Source organism: Furipterus horrens, unplaced genomic scaffold (genome assembly GCF_987537825.1).
Source record: "Furipterus horrens unplaced genomic scaffold, mFurHor1.1.pri manual_scaffold_3, whole genome shotgun sequence".
NCBI classification, from domain to species: Eukaryota; Metazoa; Chordata; class Mammalia; order Chiroptera; family Furipteridae; genus Furipterus; species Furipterus horrens.
Window position 1 is genome coordinate 89,780,754 of NW_028327173.1, and position 14,838 is coordinate 89,795,591.

At 45.7% G+C, this 14,838-nt stretch overlaps 1 protein-coding gene across 2 annotated transcripts in view; it reads left to right on the forward strand.

Annotated features, from left to right (window-relative positions):
* The window catches only part of RREB1 (ras responsive element binding protein 1), a 63,573-nt gene that overhangs the window by 29,725 nt on the left and 19,010 nt on the right, over positions 1-14,838 (forward strand). The window lies entirely within an intron of this gene.

The following is a 14,838-nucleotide window of genomic DNA, read 5'->3' on the forward strand; positions in this document are numbered from 1 at the left end:
CTCTGGAAAACTTTCCATTCCTGTTTTTTCTGGCAGAAGACATACCCTATTTTGTCATTACTACATACTGAGCTGAAATTATTTAACTTGGGTATGAGGACATTAGTAAGGCCATTAAGAATGGTGTATGAAGTTGGGTTGAAAGGTATGCACAGAAGGTGGCTATAGCCACAGAATGTGTTCGCTGAGCTTCACTCTGCTTCCTTCACTCCTGCGAGGCCCTTGGAGCCATCGCCATGAGCCCCCGTGCATGGGGAGTGTCCTCTCATGGGGCTTTTGGGCAGCAGACACATTGTCTTCACAAAAGGTGTTGTAACCCAATGATCTTAGCTGTGCAAGAGTCTGTGGTAAGGACAGGAGGGCCTGTCAGGTGCCCATAGGTGTTGGCACTGGACTGCACTGGTGGCATGGAACACTGAGGGTGCCTCTTGGGGAGGGACCAAGTTCTACTTCGGGCAAGACATTTGACCTAAAGGGAAGTGATTGTTCTGCTGGCCCAGACTCAATTTTAGGTCTTCGCTGGCTCTGGTTTTCCTGATCCTCAGCCTTTCCATGCAGAAAACGTGGATGGTAATAATGACTTTCCAGCAGCACTTGGGGCTTTGCGGGACGGGAAACTCAGCTTTTTCCCCCTGCCTTCTATGAGAACTTGTTCATCAGGCAGAAAGTCCTGTGTTCTTAGTGAGCAGATAGTCTTGGAACCTTTTCCTACAGAACTGCAAGTTTTAAAGCCATCCCACAGTTTCTGAGCCTTGGAGAGAACGAGGCATCATAGGGGGCCCCCAGTGCAGTGTGAGGCTGCAAAGCTGCACATCTGCCAGGGTCACCCAGGACAGAGGCAAGCGCATACGTGGCTGCAGCGCTGGGACGCAGAAGGCAATTTGGGACTGTAAAACTCTGGACATCTGGCGTGTGACTCACCAATATGTGGACCAGATTTCCTTCCTGATGGCACATGCTTGGTTGTGACTCAGGAATGAAAGAGTCTGAGGAAGCTGAAGACTTCTGTGTTCAGAGAAAAGCCTAATTAATTGTATGGCAACTTAAAGCTGTGTCAAATATTATTATCCTTAGTCACATTGGCTTGACATTTTTCCATTAGGTGGAAAAAGGATTTATGAAGAGTTTAAACTGCTGAGCAATTGAAGTGCTATAAAATGTCTTTACATAACTCCCCCATCTTGGGAAATTGCATAATGTGTAGGAGTGGGCATGGGGCAGCTGTGAGGACCCCTGGATCTCAGTCGTGTCTCTGCTGTCATGGGACCTTGACCAGCTTACTTCTGAACCTTGAAGGAGAGCTGGACCAGACAATCCCTGCATTCCCTTTCAGGTCTTAAATTCTGTGATTCTGAAACCTGTCTCTTAACAGTCCTTTGTCTAACAAGAGAAAGCATCTGGCTCTTTTACAGTTCTGAGAGATTCAGGAACTTGACTTCGTGATTTCATTAACATCCACAGCATCACTGTATGTGGGCTTGTGGTGGGTGATGAATATTGAGATAGTTGGCTCAGCTGAGGACCTGAGCAAACAGGGATGAACTTAACAGATGAGCCTCATATAGCAAGTCGTGGGCAGAGGCAGGAATAGCCCATGGGACCCCCAACTCCCTCACTGCAAGATAAACACACTGCTAGTCTCCAAGTTCCTTCATATATTTTATTTCACTTTCTGCTTTAATCTGTGCTCACATATCATTAGGAACCACGCACTTGCCCTCTTCTAGATAATTCGGCCTCACAGGGAAAATAATTGGACTCTGTAGAGATTTCTGGGTGGCTGGAGGCTACACAGCACAGTGTATAACATTGATAGACAAAGATCAGGTGTCCCTTCTTAAATGCGGCCTGCGTGAGGGTGTGGGTTCTCCTGGAATGGAGCCTTCTACACGGACAGCTTCTCCAGGGACAGGCTGGTCTTGCCACTCAGAGAGGATGGAGGTTGGCATTGCACTGGACACTGGTTGTTCCATGATTTGGTAGGTAATTCACTCACCATGTCTCCAAAGCCTCCAGCACCACCGGTGGGCTATGATGGTGGAACTCAAGTTCTGCCTGTTTTCCTTGCCTACTCAGTAGTAATACCCTTTGTTTGGTGAGGAATTGACTAAAGAAGTTTTGTAGCCTGGCAGGGACTCCGGCCCTCCCGGCAGTCCTCCCTCCCGTGGAACTCCTGGGTGCTGCACCTGGCAGTGGCCACAAGAAGGGCTGCCTAGCTTCCACTGTGGAGGACAACCAGGCTGTCCCCAGTCTAGTGGCTGTTGCTAGGTGGGGTGGGGCTTGTGTCTGGAAACCAAAAGGAACTGATTACAGAACATAGTTAATTTCCCTTTTCTCCTGACTGCTCTGCCTTTCCACATAATAGCCTGCTATCAGAGGAGGCCATGGAGCAGGCAGGAGCCAGGCAGTGAACTGTGACAGTCGCTGGTGGGAGAAACTGCTTGTTAACCCAGAGCTAAAATAGGCACCAACTCCATTTGCAAACCCCAAAGGCAAGCAGAACCACAATGGGTTAGATGCTACCAGTTTAAGCAGAAAGTTTATAACTCAAAACAGCTGTTGGCTTCTCTTCCCTCCTGCCCTTAGCCCCCACTCCAGAAACTGGCAAGATGCCCATTGTCCCTTAATAAAAAGTGTTGGAAATCTAAACATGTGTAAACGCTGAAGCTGTTATCTTCCATACCCCTGTGTTTCAAATTAGTGAAGTGTCAGCGTAGAGCAACAGGAAGACCTGAAGCCACTTGTAGCAATTCTAGCTCTTGTCAGTTATTGCCTGGCCCTGGTGTGACCAGCAGTAAGTTTGCCCCTCTGTGCAGCTCCCCAGGCAAGAAGCACAGGGCTTATTGAGACCTGGCATGTGGAATCGGAGGTGATGGACAAGAGTGTTCAGCGAGCAGGTGGGTGCATAAAGGACCTCCCTGTGTGAGGATGTTTCAGGGTGTTGAATGTCTTGCTTGGTTATAAGAATAAAACAGTTAACAGGTTGTACACTGCCATGAATAAAGCTAGCTGGGAGGGAAGTGCAGGTCAGTGTGACCAACACAGGATGAGAGCCATGCATGTCATTTTAAATTTTCAAATAGTCACATTAAAAAATATATATATTGATTTTAGAGGGAGAGAGGGAAGAACAATGATTTGTTGGTCCACTTATTTATGCATGCATCGGTTGATGCTTGTATGTGCCCTGACTGAGGATCAAACCTGCAATCTTGGCATATCAGAATGTTACTCTTACCAACCGAGCTACCCGGGCCAGGGCTAATCTGGTAGACCCATTTTTAAAAATCAAAAACAGGTGAAATTGATCATGTTTTGTTGATTACACCAGTATGTCCAAATTATAATGTCGGCATAGGTTCAATATAAAAAATGCCTGATAGGTTTTACATTCTTATTTATGTACTAAGTACAGGGCATATGGTGTGATCACAGCCCATCTCAGTCTGAACAAGCATGTTGCAAGCGCTCAGCAGGTCACCTTGCAGGTGCAGGTCTAGGACAAGCTCAGCTATGGCGGGGAAGGTGCCTAGGCAGTGGCTTTGCTTTGGAAACCCCGGGTCTTGTGTCTGAGTGACATGACATATCTCAGGCTGACCAAGACTTGGCCTGGACGGGTGACTGCTGGGTGGTCACCATGGTGATGTGACTGCAGATGGGGGCAAAATTGGGCAGTAGTTATTGTTTAATCTTACATGGCTTCTTGATTGAAAGAGATCAGGCAATAAATAATTTTTAAATCATTCCAGCAAATGACGTAGTGTTTATCATGTGTCAGGCCATTGACGAGACTTGAGAAAATAATAGACGTGTTGGAGACAGGGTCCCCTAAGGGCCAGTCAGAAAACAAGTAAACAGGCAGCACAACAAAGTGAGGGGCGTGGATTCAGGGCCCAGGGGCCACGGTGCCCATTGTTCAAGCAGAGGGAGCCAATCCCACTGCTGTAAAGCTTCCCTCGGTGTTTTATGATGGATGCATTTCTGCCAGTGGAAGCCTTCTTCTATCTGATTGAATTATGGGTCTTGGTTGTCTGTGGGTGATTTCATATTTGAAGGCAATGCCCATAAATCTGTGTCAGGAATTAATACATGGTGAACCCAGGTGGGCTCTGACAGTGGGGATTCTCAAGTGTTCCAAAGAGTGTTCAGTTCCCTTTACTGCAACACACACCCACACACACCCACACACCAGGAAAACCCTCGGATTAATTCACAGGGCATTGGTCCCACACCTGTTAAATGTGTTAAATGCCATTCTAAAAATAGGGAAAGGGGATCACAAAATACTTGTCAGCATCTTGTATCTGAATCTCAGGGGTCCAAGGCTCGGCCAGGTGGGAGCATATTTAAAATGATGCTGGAGGCTGAGGGTGGAGAAGAGGACACTTCCCTTCTTCCCCCTCCTTCCCAGCGGACCGAGTAGCGGGACACACCTTTGTCAGGACTCTCCTCTCTTCACCCTGCCCAAGGATCCTCTCTGTGACCCAGGCTGTGCCAGGCAGGGACAGCTACCAGCTTCTGTGCTCACCCCAGCCCTAGACCTGCCTGGGCGTCATGCCACACTGGTTTGGTTGAACAGTTGTACGCAGGGTGTTGGGACGCAGTGTGCAGCCTGGCGGATTCCTGGGTGTGGGGACGGCAGGCTGCCGCCCACTGCTGGCCAGCGCCCTGTCACAGGGCCCGCACTGTTGCTCTCAGCAACTGAGAGAGATTAGTGCAGCTGTTGGATGTCAGTTCTCAGCTGGGACAGGGCTGGAGGGGAGGGTGGCCTCGAGGACAGAGGAATGTCTGAGCCAGGCAGCGCTCAGAGGAGAGGTTGTTTGCACTTAGCCCTTCTGCCTCCAGAGACAGCACAGAAAAAATGAAGCATAAAATCCCTTTAAAAAGGAATGTCAGTCTCTCCATTAAAACACTGTAATAAGCAAGAAATCCAGTATCTCAGGGAATTGGCCAGGGTGAGCAGCAGCTTTTTTAACAAGGTATTTTACAGGTTCTAATAACAAGGGCTGGGCCTGCTGGCTGCTGGGGAGTGTTAGTGCTAAGAAAGGCTCCCAGCAGAGCCACTTCCAGTGTCCAGGCATCAAGAATGTGGCATGGGTTGTAGAAGAGGCTGGGCATCTGCACATAACTGTCCTCGGAAGAGACAACAGCAGTGTAACAGGGAAGAATTAAGCCCTTGGCTCCATCTTAGCTGCCTGGCAGCTCTATAGCCTCGGGTGAATTGAGACTCAGTTTCACCATCTGCAAAATGGATTTCAGGACTGTTGTGAGGGAGAAAGGGACAATCCACGGGCCTCAGACTAACAGATGCCGAGCGAACATTTACCGCTGATACTATTAGTCAGAATGTGTCCTTTTTAATATTTTAAACCTTTCAACATTTACATTTAGGGTTTTGTGCCACTCTTAGGGTACCCCATTCCAGTGAAATTGAGGAGTCAAATCACAGAACTTCTCCCAGGTACTATTTACTTCACAGAGAACATGAAAGCATGTTGTCCTTTAAGACTTTATCACTATAAAGACCAGCTTTTATCTAGTTTTGCAAAGACTGGGAAAATTGAGTGGCTATTTCATTTGGTTTGAGTCTTACCTACCAAATTTTGTAATCCATCCGTGTTGAAAGCCAGATATTTAAAAGCTTGAAGGGACTTGATACCTTTAAATAACAGAACGGCACATCATTTTCCTTAGATTGTTGGAGAAACCTGAGATTCTAAAGAAAAGTGTTTCCTGATGTTTGAAATTTGCCAAATCATTCTTTTGAAAATATGTATAGCATAGGGGAGAAAACTTTTTTTTTTACCCTTTCTGGATGATGGGGTCATCTGTCCCTAACCTGCCACAGTGGTGGACTTGATGAAATGATATGAAAGTCAAGCACCTGTGGTTTATTGCTTTGGGCTGCTCTGAAGCTTTTTTGTTGACTTTGGTATTTTCATCTTGTTCTGGAGAGTTAAGGTCACTAGATGAATAAAATATTGTAGCAAGCACTGGGAGGAGCTAATCCCAAAATTGTTTAGTCACAAGGTTCATTTAAAAAAACAACACTTTTTGGTGGCCTTATTTTTCATTTCTGTAAATCCCATTGCTGATAGATTTGCCTTCAGGCCTGTGTCTTGATTTTTGATGAGTATACATGTGCCCCCCCCCCATTTCACATGTTTGAGCATGTTGTTTAGAAGCTTGTGAGTGGTTATCAGGGCTGATAGCTTTACTGGTGACAGGTGTTCCTATTAGCCCTGCTGTGAGCCATCAAAACTGCTGGCTCTACTTAGGGTTTCTTGCATGGTTACTCCTCACGCAGAAATTCCGTAATAACACACCTGTCACATTGCATTTCTTCCCCAGCTCAGAATTATGCAGTTTTCTTAGAAAGAAAGAAAAGGAAAAGAACAGGTATCAGGGCACCTCATTAGGTGAGCTGTGGCACGTGTCAGTTCTCATCTCAGTGAGTTTAAAATGTTAACGTCTTTAATTTTTAAGACTAGTCGTGGATCTGGCTACAAACAACAGCATCATTTATTTGCAATAAAGTCCCCTCAGAATTGAAAGGACAAACCCTCAGCTGACAAAGAAGAGTATTTTTTTTGGCCTACCGGCTCTAGCTTGTTCCAGACTTCACCTCATGGTCCCACTGGCTGGCGGATTAGGTCCCTCTGTGGCTTCAGGACCAGGCCAGTTCACCCTTCTTGTGGGAGTCAGACTTCTTTACCATGGTAACAGTGTGCTTTCTAGCCCAGCTAATGTCAAGGTCAGAGCCCGTCTGCTGTGGGATTTTGTTTGTTTTGTTTGATTTCCAAAAGAGAAGGGAAAAGAAGGGCTAAAATATATGTTGAAGGCTCTCTGTGGTCATGGCGCCTCCCTCCAGCCCCCAGTGTTGGCAGCCCCCAATCCTGCCCTACCCAGGGCCACAGTGAAAACTGGGCTACCCATACCGTGCTTCCCTGGGAGCACTTCCTTGCCCTGGGACCCCCACCTCACCTTCTGTGTGTGTTTCACACCTGTCCATGCCCCATCAGTGATAGTACAAGTGGTACTAAGGGAGAGACAAGACAGTTGCAGGCAGCTAGCTGCTTTTCCCTCTGCTGCTCAAGAGAGCTCAAGTCTACATGCCTCCGGAACTCTAGTTCCTCCTTTCCACCCACCCCTGACAGAGCTGCTAGATCCCTTGAGCCAGTCGCAGGAACCATCTCAAGCGGGCAGTCCTGCGAGAGGCGGGACCAGGGCTGGGATGTCACATTTAGGGGAGTGGGGTACTAAAATCTAGTCCAGTATTCTAAATTAAGTTTTCATACTCTCTTGTAGAAGCATTTGCCAATAGGTGCTGGCATTCGGGAGTTTTCTGGGTGAAATAGGCTCTGGTGAACTCTTTGGGGTGCTGAAACACTGTGTGAGCAGAATGATCTGGTGTTTGCATCCAGGTGCTCGTCCTTTCATAGGCTGCGGATGGGCTGAACACCCACGTTAGCTTTCATCCTATGGTTCATATAGAATCTCACCTTTACTCAAACTGTCCTGTGCGGGTTTTCCACTGATGAATTTTTGCTTTCCTTAGAGTAACCTATTTCCGTGTGTGATTTAAAAAGAAAGGAAGCAAGTTTTGTTTTTAGAGTCGATAGAGTTTTATTAGTTTGTTTAAATCCTACAACTAGATATACTTTCTCCCAAATGCATTTGTCCTACTGAGAGCAAAGTCAGCTTCCCTTTTGGAAAAGTTACCCTCCGTTTCCTACGTAGGGCCATCTCTGTTGCCAAAAAATCAGAACACAGTCTCTTGGATTTTGTAAAATTTCCCTCTGGCACATGATCAAAATCACTTGCAAAATGAAGTCGTCCTGCAGGGCTCCCCTTTCTGACTCTTAAGTACAGTTCTCCTCTATCAACATAGTGTCCAATCATTCAGTTTGCAAGTTCTGGCAGAGCTGAGAGCTCCCCCAAAACTAGGGGTTAGGGGAGAGTGGTGAGGATCACCTGACCAACAGCCCTGGCCTTAATGAAGACGGACAGGCCCAAGTGAGGTTAGCAAATACAGCAGGAACGGCGCCTGCAGGGCTCTGCATTCAGCAGCATTGTGTACAGATTTACAGTGACCTTCATTGTCCTGAAGAGCCGCTTAGAAACAAAGTTGCAGAGCATTCTTCCTGAGGCCTTGAGAGGGGGCTGGTTGCACCAGGGTGTCTCTGGCTGATAAAGGCCTACCCAAATGTTCCTAGTTGGTGGGTTTCCACACTGGTTTTATTTAAGGTCTGTCAACAGGTCCTTGCCGAGTGTGAGAAGGCAGGCGGTGTTTTTCTGTGGGTGCTCTTTTCTTCTTTTAACTAGCCTGGTGTGGTGCTTCTGGTTTCAAAGCAGATTTTTTTCTTTTTTCTTGCCACTTTCAAGCAACTTGTTTGTGAGATGACATTCTGTTATCTTTTCAAAAGTGAAACGGGAGCCCCTTGGTTGAAATCCCATGAAAACAGAGGTTTGAAGTTGTAGATCTAGGGCCTTATTTAGGCATGGTTAGAAGGCTGAGTGTGCGTGTGGCTTCTCTTTGTGAGCTGTGGCCCCAGGTGGGGTGGCGGGGGGTGGAAAGGAAGCAGGTACTATAGGCAGGAGAGAGACCTGGCCAGGAAGAACACGTTTATCCCCAGGAATCTCAAGATTAAACAGAAGTAGTATAAATGATTATGAAGTTCTTGAGAATGAAAAGAGAGAACACATCCTTTTGAAATTAAAACTCCATTTTTCCTGCATTTTCATTTTGCTCTGATTGCCAGGAAGTGAGTTGTTCCTGATTTTTTTGTTGATGCTCTTCCTAGCAATATAAAATAATGGTTAAATTTGTAACAGCACTGTGCAGTTTTCCAAGCATTTTGTTATCTGGTATTCACAGTGGCTCTAAAGATCTCCATATTACAGATGAGAAAGAAAACAGGCTTAGAGAAGGAAGGGGAAAGAGCTTTCATGGACTTGTAGCTTTAAGGTGTTTATAGATTCAAGATCCTTTCACTTAATTCTCACTATAATTTTTCAAACTTGTCTAACTATGAGTCACCTGCTGTGCTTGTTCACATCCAGATTCCTAGGCCTGTCTTCTCCTTACTTGGATTCTGATTTCTTTACGAGGTCATGAGGGGATTCTTATTTCAGGCGTGTTTGGAAAATTTTACATAGCAGGCAGTTTAAATGCAGATGAAATAAATCCTGCAAGGTCACACAATCTGAACCACCCCCACCCCACCCCACCCCCTGCGCCTGGTGCCTCAGGTCCCTGGGCCCGTCCCCCACCAGGCCACAGCTGCCTGTCACAGAGGACACAGCACTGTGGTCGGCACTGGTTTATTCTGTTATGTGTTTATTGAGCACCTACCATGTGTGAGCCTCTCCTAAAAGCCAGAAATAGGAGAGATTATACATTGAATTAGAGAATGGAGGAAGAGATACTAACGTGATGAGAACTCAATCTTATTAAAAATTCATTGCCACAGTAGAAGTGCAGCCATTCTGATGCCCCCTTAAGAGAGACTCTCCATTGTTTTTATTTAATAAAACCTACTTTTGTTGCCTTTCACACTAAATATTCATGGCCAGTAGGCTGTGCACTAGTGCGGTAGTCTCAGAGGTGGAGGGTGTTCAGAAAGATCTCTAAGATACAAGAAAAAAATAGTGGAACTTTCTTATCTCACCCTTTAAATTTTTCTGTTTTTGTATTTTATGCATGTATGTAAATACATATCATCCATAATACACACATTTCTCAGTCAAACAACAAACAGATATGAGATGCATGCTCAAAAATGTTTTAATTATAAGGTGTTGTATGGTCCAGAGTTTGCAGCCTACTTCTCAAGCACACAAGCTCCCCTTTTGAAGTTGACTTACATGCTGCCAAGAGTCAGTATTTTTTCTTCCCAACCTGTACATTTCAGTAATACTTGGAATTATTTGCTATAATTTTATTGGATTTTATATAAATCAGTGAAATGCTGTTTTTAAGAATAGTCTAAGTTGGGCAAACCTGATTATTGTCCAAATTGGACTGTTTTTTTTTTTTTAAATTGCTGTCATTTTAGGGTGGGCAAGACACTTTTAAACTGTTAAGAGAAATAATCATAAAAATATAGGATTCCAGTTTAGTTTGGTTTGCAAAAATGTAGATTCTTGCTCTCCCTTAAGGAATCTAAACTGGAAATCAAGGGTGTTATAAGTACGATTCATGCAGAGACAGCAACATGGAACTTCATTCAGTGGAACTAGACTCACATGTACGATGGATGAATGAGTGTACAATCACTTCTTGTTATTTATTCACTGTAATTATTCTAAAGGAAACAGGGTCACAGCACTTATTTTATGTGTGTTTCTGTTTAAAGACGCCTTACTTAATCGGTCAGTCAGCAGCCGTCCGTCTCGAGAGACGATGGTGTAGCTCCTTAAGAGTCTATCTGCACCGCCGAGAATGGTTGTGCAGTCCGACTCGGGAGTGACACGGTATCTGTCTCCTCCCGTGTTGAATCGACATCTTGCGATGACGCTGGAGTGTCCTCTCCAGTGAAACTGAAGCTACAGAGCCTGGGCAGGGTGATATGGAGGGTCTGCTGTTGCCCATGCAGCAGACCCCCCCTCTCTTCGCAGCTGAAGGGTCCAAGGGAAAGACAGAGTCAATACAGCTTGGCTTCAGGTGCGCCGCAGGAGTTGCCGGTGTTGACTACAACGTCAAACCGCCTTAGGGACTCCGGCTCCGGATTTTCTGTCGGGGTTTACTCCCTTAGCCTTTCCCCTGAAGAGGTATGCCGCAAGGCAGCGGAGGTTTTTTGGAGTCAGAGTTTTCCTTCTCTGATAACTTCGCCTTACTTAATAAATATTATTGATTCATTAACGTTGAACTCACGGCCAGCGGCACTGCAACTCATGCCTGAGTGCAGCTTATCTAAAGCAGGTACCTTCTCCATAAGGCACATCACAGCCTTCTTGCACTTAGGAACACTACACAACGCTTCAGCACTGTGCTTGGAGGCCATTTTAAACAACAGAATCACCAACAAAAAGCACTATAAATAGACTGCAAAAAAGACACTTGTTTACAGTATGAGAGCTGAAACAAGAAGGCAGAGTGTCTGTCTCCTCTTTTGCCCTCAGCTGGGAATGTGTGCCTAGCACAACTCAAATTTTTCACAGCACTGTGCACATCCATGAATGACCGAGAAGGTGCTGTAAGCACTAATTTTGGGGTTTACAAGTAAATTTTAATGAACAGGCAAATTCACAAATACAGAATCCACAAATAATGAGGATCCAACTGAATGTGTTTTGTCATCTGATGGTCATTGGCACCAATTCAGGAGTCTCCAATTTTGGGTGCAGTGAAGAAGGAAACTATTTAGTGCAAGCAGCTCAACGGTAATACAGCATAGCTGTGAAAACAGCTCTTCTATGGAACAGCCTGCTGTGAGGCTGCCTGGGAGCCAGGCAGCCCTGAGGCCTGGACCCTCTTTAGCCATGATGGTTGTCTCTTCTCTGCCCTGTTTCACTCTACTCGGTGCAGGTCTGTTTTGCTCCAGCGAGAAATCTTCTGTTTCAGCTCCAGCCAGGGAAAGGTAGTCTTTGTGGAAGGTGTGCTCCCAGAGCCAGGTGGGAGCTGGCTCATATAGACAAAAGTCCACACCACTGGTCCCTGGTGGTCAGAATGCAGCCATTCTGATTGGTCAAAACTATACAGCTCTGATTGGCTGGGGAAAGCTTCAGTCCTATTGGTTGAAAGAAACCCTCATAAGGGCTGGCTCAGACTGCAGAAACACAGTGTGGGCAGGCACTTCTGTGCAGAGACAGGCTGCTTAGTGAGGAGGCTTCTCTTTGATGTGCAGTTTGTGTGAGAGGCCCCAGTGCAGAAATGGCTGCTAGGCTCGGCTTTCTCCCTGACCCCCCCACCCCCCAGTTAGCTACCAGGAATCTTTCTTAGTCCTCAGTGTTCACAGTTTATTTAACTGTGTAGGTTAAATAAAGTATTTATGGTGTGCATGAATTATTTTCTATGAACACATCCAACCCCTTTATCTGACTTTGGTTAATGAGCCCCTTGCTGCAAGGCAAAGTAAGCCCTGCAGTTTTCACAGGGGAAAGATGGGCTTAGGAACAGGCCTTGACTTTCAGGTGTGATTGAAGGATCACTTAATCATTGAGTCTGCTAACGCTGTTTGTCTCACTGGTTGTTAGGATGAAATGAGTTTAGGTATTTGTTGCAGTGTCCTAGCATCCAGGACAGTACCTGGCACTGATAAAAATTAATTTAAAACACTGCAGATGTTCTACACAAAATATATGTAGGCAGTGCTGATTATGAATTCAGGACCTGTGAGTCAGTGTAGAGTTCAAGTGGAAGATGCCTAATCATTCTTACCTTCTTCTCTTAGTCTCACGTTCCAGGGAAGGCACAGACCGGCGTGCATCTCCCACAGGTCCCCAAACCTCACCTGCTTATGCCCCAAAGAGGACAGAGGGAAAGGGGAAAGGGGAGGGGGAGAGCGAAAATGTGAACTATCTCTAGTTCATAAAAGTGCCAAACCAGATTGGCCATAGGCTTTACCGTCCAGCCTGTCCTGGGTGGCTCACTCTGCCAGCCTATAAATCCCACGCTGTGGGGCCTACCTGAGCCCTGGGCTGGGTACCTCCCTCCATTCCACTGGCCCCTCTGATTGTCCAGTGTGTTTGCTGAAGAAATGGGCTCCTTCACATTGCCCACAATGGGACTCACAATGAGACTCAGCGTAGGGGCTTCTCTTGTAGAGTTTTTATAGACTGAGCCCCAACACGCACACCTGCTGCAGATAGTGGTTTGGACATTGTTGAAACTTGGAAAAAGAGTCAAAAACTCAGCCCACTCTCATTAACCACTCGTAATGAGACTTTTTTGATTCACTCACAGCAGGCAGCTATTGTGTTGTCTGTTGTCATTTTTTTTAATTTGACAATCTTAAGGGAAAAGAGGTCAGTGCCCCTGACTAAATAGTCATGTTTTAAATATTCTTGTGGCACACCGGTTGAAAATTGCCATTCTAAAAAATTAACAGTAATATCCTAATATCATCTAGCATCTGGTTAGTGTTGAACTTCAGATATTTTTCTCATCCTTTCAACCTGATAGAGCTTTCAGCAGACTGGTGACGTGGTGACTGATGACAACATAGAGCATACAACTGAACTTGAGCCTGGGAGAACTAAGTCAGGGCAATAGAAAAGGAGGTGCCTTTCCAGGGGGGCCATAGAACAGGACAGAGTGGCCGTGGGGCTCCGAGGGTGGCAGCTCCCTAGAGTATGCAGTGTGGACCTTGACCATGTTCCAGCCAGAAAGAGCCTTGCCCAGAGTGGCTGCAACCATTCTGCTTCCCTACATAACTGTCTCCCAGTCTGTGAGTTAGCCCTCCGGTACTTTGGCAGGGGAGGATGGGTCCTGTGGTTTGAGGTTTGTCTGGGCCCCTGCTGTGAGAACTTTCAGTGCCTAAAGGTATTTGGGGCTCTATGAAGCCAGCTCTTCGCTAGAGCCTTTATCACAATGGTGAACTTAAGCAGAATTCCCTCAAAAGGCGTTCTGCATTTTGAGTCGCTTGGAGGATCCCAGTATTCTAAATTCAGTTGAATGATGACAGGAATCTTGATGGCAAGATGCAGCCAAGTTAGCAGCGGAGATAGGAGAGGCAGATACACCGCAGGACCGCGTTGGCCGTGTCCTGCCAGTGCGTGATGAAGGAAGCAGAGTTGCACACACTAGGCACATCTTTCTTTCATCACCAGATGAAAATGAGCTTAGCTGCTTCATGGGTGATTTTGTTATCTCTTTGTTTCCAAAGAAGAATTTCAAAGCGAAAAAAGTTGCCACTAAGGTGTATGCAGTGTTGCTTTATTCCTCTGTGCCCCCACATTCTTTCTCCGTAAAACAATGATAGGGCCTGCCTTGGAGGTTTTGTGAGGGGCAGATGCCTTTATACATGTAAGTACTGGAATGATGCTTGTTAATTTAAATTCAGATAGCCACATGCAACTCTAGTGACAGTCTAGATTTTCCACCAGTGTGTCACAAGAATTTTTTAAAAATGCAACACCTGATTATTTAGTCAGGGACACTGACTTCTTTCCTCTTAGTTCAAATTAAAAAATGACAATAGCCAACACATATTGTATGACTGAATCAAAATTATACCTTTTTTTTTTGTCAGACTGGCAAAAAAAAAAATTATTTTTGGTGCCCTGCGTAATTTTAGTGATTAGTTTATGTGTGCCATGAGATGAAAAGGGTTGAAAATCACTGGTATGGAGGATATTGATAATATCCTAATGATTGTATAGTTTTTAAGATGGTGGTTCTCAGTGAAGACCTAGAAGAAAGACAACACAGGTGTGAAAAGTGGAGAAAGTATTTAAAAATAGCATTTCTGACACATGTGTCACACAGGACACACAAGGCGGAGAAGGCCAACTCTAAAGTGAAGCATGATGATTTGTAGAGGGACTGCATTTGGGGGGTGGTTTTTTAGGAAAGGGAGACAGCCTCACAGTAGGTGATGGTGGGAGTGTGAACAAGCCTCACGTTTTGTCTTTGCTTCTTACAAGCTATGTGACCTCAGCCCGAGTGTTTTCACCTAAAAGATGCAGGTCAGGATGCCCATCCGTCGCCTGCCAGGATCGTGCACACAGCCCCGTAGTGTGTCCTGCACTTAGTGTGGGCTTACGTGGTGGGAGCTGTGGCTGTTTGTCAGGTAATAGTGGTAATAGTATCAGAGTTGAATACATAATTACCATCACGTGTTTCTACAGCTGAGGAATTTATCATTTTATTCTGATCAGCCACCAGGGATGTTG